Consider the following 12,459-nt stretch of genomic DNA (forward strand, 5'->3'; position numbering starts at 1 on the left):
TAATAGTTCACGAAAATTATTATTTTCGTGAACTATTAGTACTTAAGTATGTAAATTTTCTCTTCTCGCCTTCTGTCGATACACGGGGTCCTTCTCGAAACTTGTTTCAATGTTGCCAGATCGCGACGCTTCTGCTTCTGATGTTGCCGAATGTTTTCCCTTATTCCATATTTGCTTTATTCTTCATAAGTGCTTAGCACCATATAAGGAAATTTATAAAGATCTTTTAACTAGAAGCAAGAAATCTAAAATTACATACATTTTGCAAAAGGTAAAGCATGGATCTGAAGATAATGCAGAAAATTTTTTGGAACGTAACTACCGTGTTATATGGAGGTTACCTGTATATGATTTTTAGAAAGTTTTATGTGGTTATATATATAAAATCATAAAACCTTCTAAAAATCATACTAATAAATCACAGGATAGAGCTGAACCATGTAGTAAATATTATCTATAGAAAGTTCAACATTCATCCACCCATAGATCAATATATAAGATGGTCATTCAGTGAGGTTACTGCTCAAACATAGCAGTGCAATTATAAAAATATTATTGAATAATTTATTTATTCCTGAAGTTTTGGAGATTCATTTTTTCATTATACATCTTCATTACAAGTCTCCTAGAATAGTAAATACAAGTAGTAAGTGTATTTTGCATATTTGATACAAGCCTATACTGTTTTGCTTTTTTAAGAAACTTGTATATCTACATGTCAATCTGTTTAGTTGACACTAGCCCTGTGAGTAGAGTTTGCCTTTCATTACTCTATAATTTATAATTCTTCTTATCAATATTTATAAACTGAAGATATATATTAATAACACACCAACCTTTACCTTCACCCACAGTTCAAATAATCAAAATATTTTCAACCTCTTGAAGGCCATCTTCAGTGTTTTCTAGATGGAATACTTAAAAAAGCATTGCATTTGTAATGAACATTATTTTGCATTTTCAAATGTAGAACATTCCGCAAACAAACATCATCTTTAAAAATTTGAAGACCAGGGGTCGTATTCTGGTCACCATCTCTGGTCTCTCGTCTCTCACAAGCCAGTCGCTGATTGGTTAATCATTTGGATTAGCCAATTAGCGACTGGCTTGTGAGAGACGAGAGACCAGAGATGGTGACCAGAATATGGCCCCAGATCTCATGACATGATTCAGACAGAACATATAAATAAATGAATTATCTCTGCAAAATACATATCATTGACATTAATAACCTGCTTGATAGGCCATAATATTATTATTTGTAATGTATAAATATATCAAATATCCAAACATTAAGTGCCATAATCATTAGAAGTTCACTCTACAATCCATGCCAAAATTCAAAATAAATGACTAAAATTCTTGCATAAAAGAGCTTATTTATGGGCTTAATTAAACAATGCTGCTGTAAACTTGAGTATTCTCATACATGGATGTGAGAATACTCATACCTGAAGTAATTCTTACTGAAATTAATTTGGATAATACATATTTCATTCAATTGCATGCATTCAAAATGTCCTTGCTAAATTGCCATATTGGATTCATAGCCAAATCCATAGCAATATAAAGTAAAGGAGTGAGAAGTCTCTATTTACTATATGAGCTGGATCAACTATTGGGATAGAATTTGGTTAATTAACTACATATTATTTTATAATATCTGTTCTAAGTACTAAACCCAATACTTCAGATGTCTCTATTGATTATTTTATCTGTAATTATTATACTTTCTATTTAGGGCCTCAGATATTTGCTTTGTCTGTTTTGATATAATATTCACTAATTTCATATACAGTGGGTGATCGGTTAACGAACATAATCCGTCCCAAGACTTTGTTCGCTATCCGAATTGTTCGTTAACCGATTATCGATTTACCATAGGTTTCTATGGGAATTTGATTAATTGGTTCTGGAGACCCCCCAAAATAAAAAAATATATACTTTCTTACTACCTTTATTTATATGTATTGATGATAATAAAAATACATACATACATAGTCTTGCGTTTTTATTAGTCGTGTTTTTTTTCTGTTTGAAAGGGTTAAAGAATCTGTCTAATGTCGATTGCTTTTCTCTCTTCTTCAGGATTTTTCGTAAGTAATTAATAGCATTGCAATTGCAGAAATCCCCAAGCCTTAACCTGGTTTGGATGCCATTCTAAGACCGTTGTTCTGACATCCTCCCACTTCTTCAAAGGATCTTTAATATAAGATATCGGCATTAATCCTCTTTTTCAGAAGAAAACATATCTCGCCGAGTTTCTTGGTGTTCTTCATTCAAGAGTTCTTGGCGTTCTTCTGTCGTCAGATCCATTTCGTGTTCCATTATGAACTGTTCGATATTCTTTATTTCTCAGATGTGATTTTTGTTACTCCTTTAGCTGCTTGAGTCTTCTTGATTATACAGTATGTTTCTTAAATAAGATTGAACTTCAGCCTACTGTAGACCTATTTACGCCATACTGCCCAGCAACATTAGGCATCTTCTGCCCACTCTCTACCTTTGCTATTATACTCTCGACCTTTCGAAAAGAAAAACAGACGCAAAACTTAATGAGTGCCTACCCGACAGTCTCACGAATACATAAAATAATTGTTTTGTCAAAAAAATAAAAGGCTGAAATTACAAGGAAGGTTTCAAAGTTCGGAGGAATAATATCCGATCGGTATATATCGGCTTGAGTGTCGATGTCGACGTCTCCCACACTCCGAAAAGTTTTGAATTGTTGCCCGAAGACAAGGGAAGACCAATCGGTATTCATTAATTTACGTCGCTTCTTCTTGTGTTTGTTCTGTGGGGTGTTCATTATCCGATCATGTGTTCGTTGTCCAAACATAAAAAATCTTTCGCGAAAGTGTTCGTTATCCGATTTGTTCGTTATGCGATCTGTTCGTTAACCGATCACCCACTGTATTTATTTACTACAATTTAATATAACTCTAATTACATAATTGATACACACTTAAACATAAAAGTAATTTGACTTATTTTAATTACTATATTATTTATTCAACATTTCTAACACACAACCAACATACTGTCATACTTGAAAATGCACGTATTAAACTGTGGAAAGCTTCAACTTCCAGTCAAGAGTTTCTGACCGCTTTTCTTGTTCCATTCGTTTTGTATGTAAGACAAGAACACAACAGAATCTATCAGATTGTAAAGGTGAAATTTAGACATTTCAACCTTTTTTCTAAAAACAATTGGGAAAATTGTTCTAGAACATTCAATGTGGCTTTATAAGTAGAGTAAGTAGAGTAACCAAAAAGCATTTTATCACATATTTCATTGGTATTAGACATGTCAGCAATATCTAACAATATGAAACTTTCAAAAGAACACATTCATATGCTATTGCTCTATCACTTCAGAAATGGCTACAATGCAACAAAATCTTACAGTCTCATCTGAAAAGTATTTGTTAAAGCTTTGCAGATGAGATTTGAACCTTTTACAGGTAAACAAAGGTCAACTATTTGTTGCAATTGTTAGAGAGCCAACAGTGCAGAAAAACGTGATGATCTGTGTTTGTTTGACATCATTGTGATGAGCTGCTTCCAACCAACATCACTGTCATAAAAGAACTCTACTGTGAACAACTAGATCATCTGAACACCAAGATCAAAGAACTTCATCCAAAAATTCAAGTCCAATACCACCATAACAATGTGCCAACACATACAGCAAAGATGACATTAGAAAAGCTGGCCAGTCTGGGCTGGGATGTTCTGCCTCATCCACCTTACAACCTAGACTTGGCATCAACTGACTATAATCTATTTCATACCTTGTCCATATTGCCAATATACAGTTCAATGACAATACCTGACACTCAAAACTTCTTCAAAGCAAAACCTCATTCATTCTATGCTCATAGCAGTGGTCCCAAAATGGGTACTACCATCCTCCTGTGGGCAGTAAGTAAATCTAGGTGAAAAGAAGCAAGTAGGTGGCAAGATGATGCTGGAGGTAGAGGAGTGAATGGTAACCATAAGCAAAGGTTGAGGGTCACTGACAACCTTTCCCTTTCCTCTGTTAAAATGGATAAGAAGAAACATTTCATTTAATGGCTTCCAGATGTTGAGAACAATGTACAGTAAGGACACATGCAAGGTTCACAGAAAAGTTTTCCTAAGAATATTTCCAAACCTTTCTCATACAAGGAAAAATGGGTTAAGTGGCATTGGGTGTAACTTTATGGAATCAAGGGGTGATGGCTTGAAAAAGTTTGGGAATCACAGGCTCATGGGATTGAAAGTTTCATCAAAGGTGATTGATATTGATGGTGATTACCTACCAGGCTGAATTGTAATTGTTGTTGCATTATTTGTCAATAAATAATTTTTTTTAAATGCAGTAGAGCATTGATTATCTGAATGTTGATCAACCGAAACGTCAATTAACCGAAAGCTTTCCAGTCAGCAAATTTAAATTTCTGCTAATGCTGTGGTGCTGCAATCTTTGGCTATGTCTTGGGCTACTCCAATATTATTTTTGTTGGTGTATGTGTTTTAGCTGGCAGCACTGGCACAACCATGAGAGAGTACTTAAGGATATGCCAGGATTTGAACAAATTTCAACATGGGATAGGTTAATATATTTTTTGTACATAATTGGTTATCTGAAAAATCATTTTTCCAAACAATCCCAGTCCCCAATTGATTTGGATAATTGATGCTCTACTGTATCTAAGTTTTTACCTTTACAATCTGACATAGTTTCTGTTCTCTTCAATAGTGAATATTAAAAAACTGAAAATGCATAAAGCAAAATAAATATTACGTAATATTGTCATATGTTATGTATTTCATTGGGTCAAGCTTTTTTTGACCCAATGAATTTTCTGTTTAGCAAATTGTTCTGCTAGTCCAACACATTAAAAATTTTTGCTTTCCACATTTTGCAGTGTGAACCAATTTGAAAGACCAAAAACTGCTTTAAAGTTATCCAACTCTGGAGAATGACAATTTTTTTAATGTAAATTTTTAAATTTTAATATAAAAGTAATTAAATGAGTGTAAGGTCATAAAAATTATTTATAAGCTGTGGGAGTGAAAGATAAAAAATTAGATATATAGAAGGTTTGGAGAATTAGTAAAAATAGAACAGCTGTAGTTTGAATTTAAGATATATTGAAGCCAATATGGAAAACAACTAATTTATGGCCATTAAAAATATATTTTAAGTGTAGCTTGTGTTGCTTGTATATTATTTTTAAGGCTGAAAGGTAGCTGTAGCATCTTTAAAGGTGTAACTTGAGTTACTAAATTTGGTACAATTGAAGATCTGAATGACACAGTTGGGATTTTAACAGAACTGTAGACCATATCCATAGGAGCAGAAAAAGTCAAAGGCATACCTCTACATAGCTTCCTATATAACAGGGGTGGGCAAGCAAGAGGTCAATGGGAGCCAAAATGTAGGTTTTGCAAAATGCATGGGAGCCGCAGTTCTGTACTTTTTTATTCTGTACTGCAGTTCTGTACCTCAATTTTATTATATAATATAAATATTATATAAAACAAATATTGAATTTTTTTTAATAAACATATTTTCACAAAATTGTGGAAATAAAATTGTAATTAATAAAAAGCAGAAATTAGCACTTTCAGTAAGAGCCACATGTGGCTCTCGGGAGCCGCATTTGCCCATGGTGGCTATATAATCTTTATACCTTTGTGAGATACAGCCTCCTAAAATCAACCTTCTTCCAGAGTATGATCAGGAATCATGCCGTGCACTCTACAAGACTATCACATTTAACTATTTAGTCCACGTGACCAGGGCTGTGAAGTCTGAGTCAGAGTTGAGAGGAATTTCTGGCCAGAGGAGTCGGAGTCGGAAAAAATGTGTCAACCCCCACATTTTAAATTTACTTTAGTATTTTTATTTAAATGAAAGAAAATTTATTATATATTTATTAATTTTTAAAAATCTTTTTGTATTTTGTTATAATTCATTTATTTTAAATACAAAATACATCAATTTAATTTATTAAATATGTTGTATTTTTTGTAGTATTTGTGTTTAGTAGTTAAATTATTTTGACCCAATTGAATTTGAATATTTTTGAATCATTCCTTTATTATTCCTGTTCTAAATAAGTACTCTATTTTTCTGAATGAGCCAGACTAATTGATCAGAATACACTTTTTCTTTTCTGAACAAAGGTTGAAGTAGCTAGCTAGATCACACACTTTTTAGTTGGACTAACTCTTCTGGAAGGGTGAAATTGAAGTGCAAATGCTGTCAAATATATGTAAATGTAGAATTTTATCGCCCCATTTCTCCTCTTATTAAGTATTTGTTAAAAATTTATTTTTTAATACAAATAAATATTAATGCAAGTTGAATATTAAAATTACTAACTATAAAAGTATATGGGTAAATGCCCCAGGCTGCTTTCAGAGTTCTGAGTAGGGTACCCCCTATGAGTGCCTCTGCCCCTCATAAAATGACTTGGTATTTAATTTTGCCAGAGTCAGCCTACAATAGAGCAATAGAGGCACTAAAGCACACAACTTTATGCAGACCAACACGGAACCTGGAGAACAGGCAGTAGTATCGATTCAACGTGCCATACACAAACACGACATCCGCAAGCACGATGGGCACCATGGGGTTCTACATTTAGAAGCAAATATCTTGCAAAGGGTTGCATGTAGAAGTACAGTTCCTTTGACTTTTTTTGCTCCTATAGACACGATCTGCAGGTCTGTTAAGCTCCCAACAGTGTCATTCAGATCCACAATCACCATCTTACCCAAAATTTTATCTCTCCCATTGTATTCTTGTTCTGACAACATAACATAACTTTTCATAAAGGGAACCTTGAAGTCTTCACACAGTTTTTGGAAGAGGTTATTGACTGCATCTGGGGTGGTTACCAAGGGGGCAGGAAGAGGTTGAAACTAAGGTTGACAAGTACGACTTATCAATCTAACTCTCCAATGTTTCAATGTAAATTAGTTTATTTCGACTCACTTTCAATATCCTGAAGATTTTCGCATTGAAACATATCTCAAATCCTTTAAACATAATAAAATTTTCATTGGATGTGTTAGAATCGACTTAGACTTACTTCCATTGATACTTCACGGCTCTGAAACCAAGATAAATACTGGTTAAACTTCTTATATTCTGTAAAAGAGGGAGTAGAAATACAGGACTTACACATTTTTTTATTTTTTTCGAAGGATGAAACAACGATCGTTATCTTCTGAGCTGTAAACGTAAAGTAATCGATAACAGCATCCTACAGCGATAAACAGACGACAATTCGTCTGTTCAGAATTACAGGAACCGCAACGCCATCTTCGTTGCACATTATTATTACTATTTATTTATTTAAAAGTAAATATTTACATCCATTAGTTTTATATTAATGACGTATAACATAAAAGAAATATTTACATTATAAAATTTTAATATAAATATTAGAAATTAATAAGTTCGAATATTTGATGCCCGACGGTCGGATGGCCGAGCGGGTATGGTGCTATCCTACCGCTCTGAAGGAACCGAGACGGATCGTAAAACATATAGTATTTTTCGAAAGTGGTCTGTGGATATGTTATGATCCCGTCCTTCATCATTCGGCCACACTATTCGGGCCTTGATTAAACTCAAATTAGATTGCTAGCAAGCCCCTCTTAGGGCCTTTTTTTTTTAACTCTTTCCGCCCCGTGGGCACTAACAGGGAATCTTTTTGCAAGTCCAGGCCCACAATGGAGCTGCCGAATGGTGAGGGACGGGATCCGACATATCCGAAAGGACCACACCCCGAAAAATTCCTGGGGATTTTTCGACCCGTCGGATTCGAGCCCGGGTCCCCCAGAGCTGTAGGCTGCCACCTTGACCGCTCGGCCATCCGGCCGCCCTTTTAGGGTCTGTAGGGAACTAAAAAATAAGAAATAAATTGGTGCCAGTTATTTTTTACAAAATAATTAAGTGTAGTGTGGTATTAAAAAATCCACAGTAAAATTAATTATTAGTTCTTCAAACTTTCAATCACTACAGTGGAATGACTATAACAATAATTCTTACGATGGAGTTAACAGAGATATGAATTAATCACTCGAATGAAACAATTACATTGTGTATATATATTTGTGAATAAAAATATGAGTAAAGGTCATATATTAATATTTAATTTGTATTTTAATCTCTCGTACAAATGTTTTTCTAAGATAAAAATTTGTACATTTAGATAAGAAAATGAAACATAAAATGACAATTAATACTTTTCCCAATTTAACACATAATATGAGACAACATATCTACAATTATTGTATTCTTGAAGCACATTTCCACAGTTAAAGGCAGTTGGAATATACAGTACTGTAATTGGCATTGCTTTGTTTTTTTGAAAAAAACTATATTTTTAACTATACAAAGTAGGCATACTAGTTTTATACATTCTCAGTCAAACATTTTATTATTTTCTTTTTTATTTGCATATTGTTTCTGGAAACAGTGGTAGCGCAAATACAACCAAGAATGTTATCATCAAATTTTCATTTTCCAAATGTACAGATATAAATTTAAGGATATGTGGAACCATCTAATTCCCATGACTAGTTAATCTATAAATTTTATGTATATCTGTACATTTTTTATGTTCCTTGCAGTAATTATCACATTAGTAATGCTTATCATTTACGTGATTTTAATTAAATAACTGAATTGGAAGGCAAGCCCATTGTACACCTATGTAACTTACTGTGTATTTGCATTTTAATTAATTATGGCATTATAATGTTGAATTATGTCAGTTTTTTTATAGATGACGTCATCGTTTCGTTACATCATTGCTTATAGCATCAAAGTTGACAGCAATTTTTCCTCTATAGCGATTTTGCTAAATTGTACCATAATAGGCCTACAGTAACATATAAGTGGACTATCTATTTTCATGCTGTCCTTATCCGGAACAGTTTGTAGATATCTATCCTTTCCGAATGTTCTATCATAACACAACACAAGGCCCTCTGCTCTATCTATAAGGAGATAGCCCGATGTAGTAAGCACAGGATTGTGCATTCTAAAACCCTACAATTTCCTCACTCCTTAGAAATAAAAAGAACGCCCTTGAGAGAAAATAGTGCCTCGGCCGAAACAACTTGAAAAGTTAGAAATGTACAAAGCCTTCGGGAAAACGACGGTAGTTAACTTCAAGGAGACAGACACTATTTCGTCAGGCTGGAGAGCGTATAAAAAGTTATAAGTGAAGGTTTCTTCTTCCAATTGTCGAATCTTAATTATGGATAATTAACAGAGGCCGAGATTAAAACAGTTCTCTTTATTTCGCCTATTTAAGAATGCATTTCGGATTGGTCCCTATTCGCGCTCGCGTCTTCAGTGTCTCCAACATAACGAACAAAATGTTAGTTCGTCTTAATATACTTTTGTTATCCACAATAATGAATATAGTGCACAATTTGCAGACATCTTAATGGTGTAGTTTCTACATATCAGTCTCTTGCACTTACTGCCATGCTTTCTTTGCTTATTTTTGATGGGAAAATGCCTTTTCTCACAGTTTGTGACTTTTTACCTCTCAGAAGGATTTTAACTTCGATATTCTGCTTCAAAACACGACAAAGATACAAAGATCAAAATGTAGTTTTTATCGTAAATATTTTCACAAGTGCAAACCAAAGCTTTCACAAAGAAACTAAAATTACGAGAAATTGTTTATTGTGACACGATCACAATGCCGGGCTGCAATTTTTAATTAATTTAATTTAGAATATATGCTCTTCATCTTGAATTAGTAGTGGTTTGCCCCTGTACAGTAAGTACATCACACTTTTCCGTTAACAATAGAGTCGTGTTAACTGACGTTTTGAATTGAAAAAAACGTGACTTTCGGTTTGAATCGGAAGATCATATATAGTTAATTGGGGCCTCCCGTCTCTAAAGTTTCCACATCTGATCTAGGATTTCATATAACTCCGTTCTCGAGATTAAGACATACGGACGGACGACAGTGGGAATTTATGGGTCTACAATGACAAAATTTAAAAATAAATGTAGCATTCCTCCGAAATCAAAATTGTCGCATTGTAAGTAAAAAAAATTCTTAGCGGTCAGGAAATAAAATATCATGGCACGACAGGGGCGTGCCGTGACATTTGATGATAGCAGGGCTGTGGAGTCGCGTAAAAATCTACCGACTCCGACTCCGACTTTTCCTTACCATCCGACTCCAACTCCGTTTCATATACATAACAAGTTGGTAAGTAAAAAGGGAGTCGGAGTCGGCGGATTTTTTGATGACTCCGACTCCGACTCCACAGCCCTGGATGATAGGGAAGCTGTGTTTATATAAGAAGCCGACTTCCAGGGGCAATCAGTTAATTCTTTCTTTAAATGTATTTTTAATAGATTATTTATCTGACGTACTTAATAAATAAACAAGTTCAATATAATTACCTCTGTTATTAGTTTCAATAGGTTTCCTTTGCCCTCTAAATGCCAATTCTTGCTTTGATAAAAACATATAACATCTATTTATTTAGATATAATATATCTATAAACCGTAACTATCTCGTTATAATTTTCAATATTTATTTTATATTATTTACTAATGTTAAATTCTATTCCGCTTTGATTTCCAAATTGCTTCAAATACGAAAGAATCGACGATTTTTCGTGTCTTTTGCCAGCTAAATTGTCAAAGCCATTCTTATTCCACACACTAATTTCATTTGAAAATAGTAGGCAAGCCAACAAAACAATTTTTGCATTTTTATGCATTTACAGAGCCATTTTATCGTGAAAATGTCGAACAAATTTTTTTATTGAAGTGTTTATATTTAACTTAGGCATTGGCCTTTCTCTTTTAATAATGTTTTCTTTTTCATTATATGATCTCGAGCCAAAACTTTTTTAAAATAAATTTTCAATATCGCAATTACATTCCGAATCGCTAGCCACGATATAAGGGCTAAAATTAAAAATAAAATTATAAAAACTTACTTGGTGAAATAAAATGTGTGGTGGATATACATACCTGGTACAAAATATTCTTCAATTGTATGAATATACTTTTAAAGAAAATTATAATTAAATATAACTTTGTAATGAAACGTACATGAAAATAACATAAAATATTCTTTACTCTTTAAATCTTAACCACTTAGTCAAATAGCTCCCTACGAGTGGAATCAGAGACGGTCCTGCTAGGTGTGCGGTGTGTACAGTACATGCACGCGGGCTGCCAAATCCCGAGGGTGCTGATACCGGTCAATGTCAAATATCAAAAGACGCGACAGGATTCTTGTAAATTTTAAACGTTTCTCACCATAGATGTAAAAGTCTAAATATGTTAAACTTAATAGATTGTCTGTCGTTTGTTTTCTAATTCATTTTAGGACCAGGTGTTGTCCACGGAAATTTCCAAAATTTACAACTTTTCGGTCACTCTCGTCGAACTGGAAAAATGTCTGTCTTTATTACATCTAATATTTCGAAGAAATCACTCCCACTGTACTCTGCTAGAGATTGGTTCGGTTAGGCTTTTGTTTAATTAAGTAAAATTTCGGCTCTTTCATCAGGATTTTGTGTCCCCATTTCCCTAATGGCTTAATTATTTAACTACTTCTTAAATAGAAATAGTCGAAACCAGTTACTTTGTACTCGAATATTTGTAGTCTCGGGAAAAAGTGGAAAGACAAATTTTTATGACAAACGGATACATAAATCGTAAATTTAAGAAAAATAAATTCTAGAGCTTTTTCTGTACCTCGTGCATCTCTCTCATTCATTAAATTTAGTTGTAAATGATGCTGTCAAAGTAACAGTTAATTTTTTAACATTATACAAGAACTAGCAGACTCCGCCACGCGTTGTTGTGGCTCAAAATGTATCTATTATAAATTTATAACACTTCCCCGTGGGGGGAATTTTTCGAAAAATTTCTTCTTAGCGTACATTTTGTTGACGTACCCTATTAAAACGCAAAAAACCGCATCTAAAATAGTATAAATAAAAGCAGAGTTCTTTACGGTAAGCCTTATTCCTAACCATCTCCCTTCAGTGGGGGGAATTTCGACACGTATATTATATAAAAACACGTGCGTATTCGAATGCAGCGTTGTGTCAAAATTTCAAAGGAATCGGTAGGAACAAACGAACATTACATTTTTATTTATATAGATAGATAGAAGATGATCTGCTTTAGTTCATTTTCACAGAAAAGCAAACTTAGGGCGTCGTATTCGTAGCGCCATCTATTGGACATAAAAGCCTTAACCTAGATTATATATTTTAATTTATATGAATGCTTAACGGAATAATATACAGCCTATGTCCACCTTGAGGTTCCATTCTAAATATTGGTGAAAGAATTTTTGAAATCGGATGAGTAGTTTCGGAGATTACCTGCTGCAAACAAACTTACATACATACATACAAACATTACCTCTTTATAATATTAGTATAGAT

At 33.6% G+C, this 12,459-nt stretch overlaps 1 long non-coding RNA gene across 1 annotated transcript in view; it reads right to left on the reverse strand.

Annotated features, from left to right (window-relative positions):
• LOC111637894 overlaps window positions 1-7,322 on the reverse strand; it is a 13,232-nt gene extending 5,910 nt beyond the window's left edge. The window contains exons 1-2 of the long non-coding RNA XR_002758755.1: window positions 7,183-7,322; window positions 6,994-7,111 (exon numbers count right to left, since the gene is read on the reverse strand). This is a non-coding gene — a long non-coding RNA (uncharacterized LOC111637894). The remainder of the gene's footprint in view (window positions 1-6,993; window positions 7,112-7,182) is intronic.
• Between the last annotated feature and the right edge of the window lie 5,137 nt (window positions 7,323-12,459).

This window comes from Centruroides sculpturatus, unplaced genomic scaffold, assembly GCF_000671375.1.
Source record: "Centruroides sculpturatus isolate CEXI.00-Female unplaced genomic scaffold, Cexi_2.0 scaffold1088, whole genome shotgun sequence".
NCBI lineage: Eukaryota > Metazoa > Arthropoda > Arachnida > Scorpiones > Buthidae > Centruroides > Centruroides sculpturatus.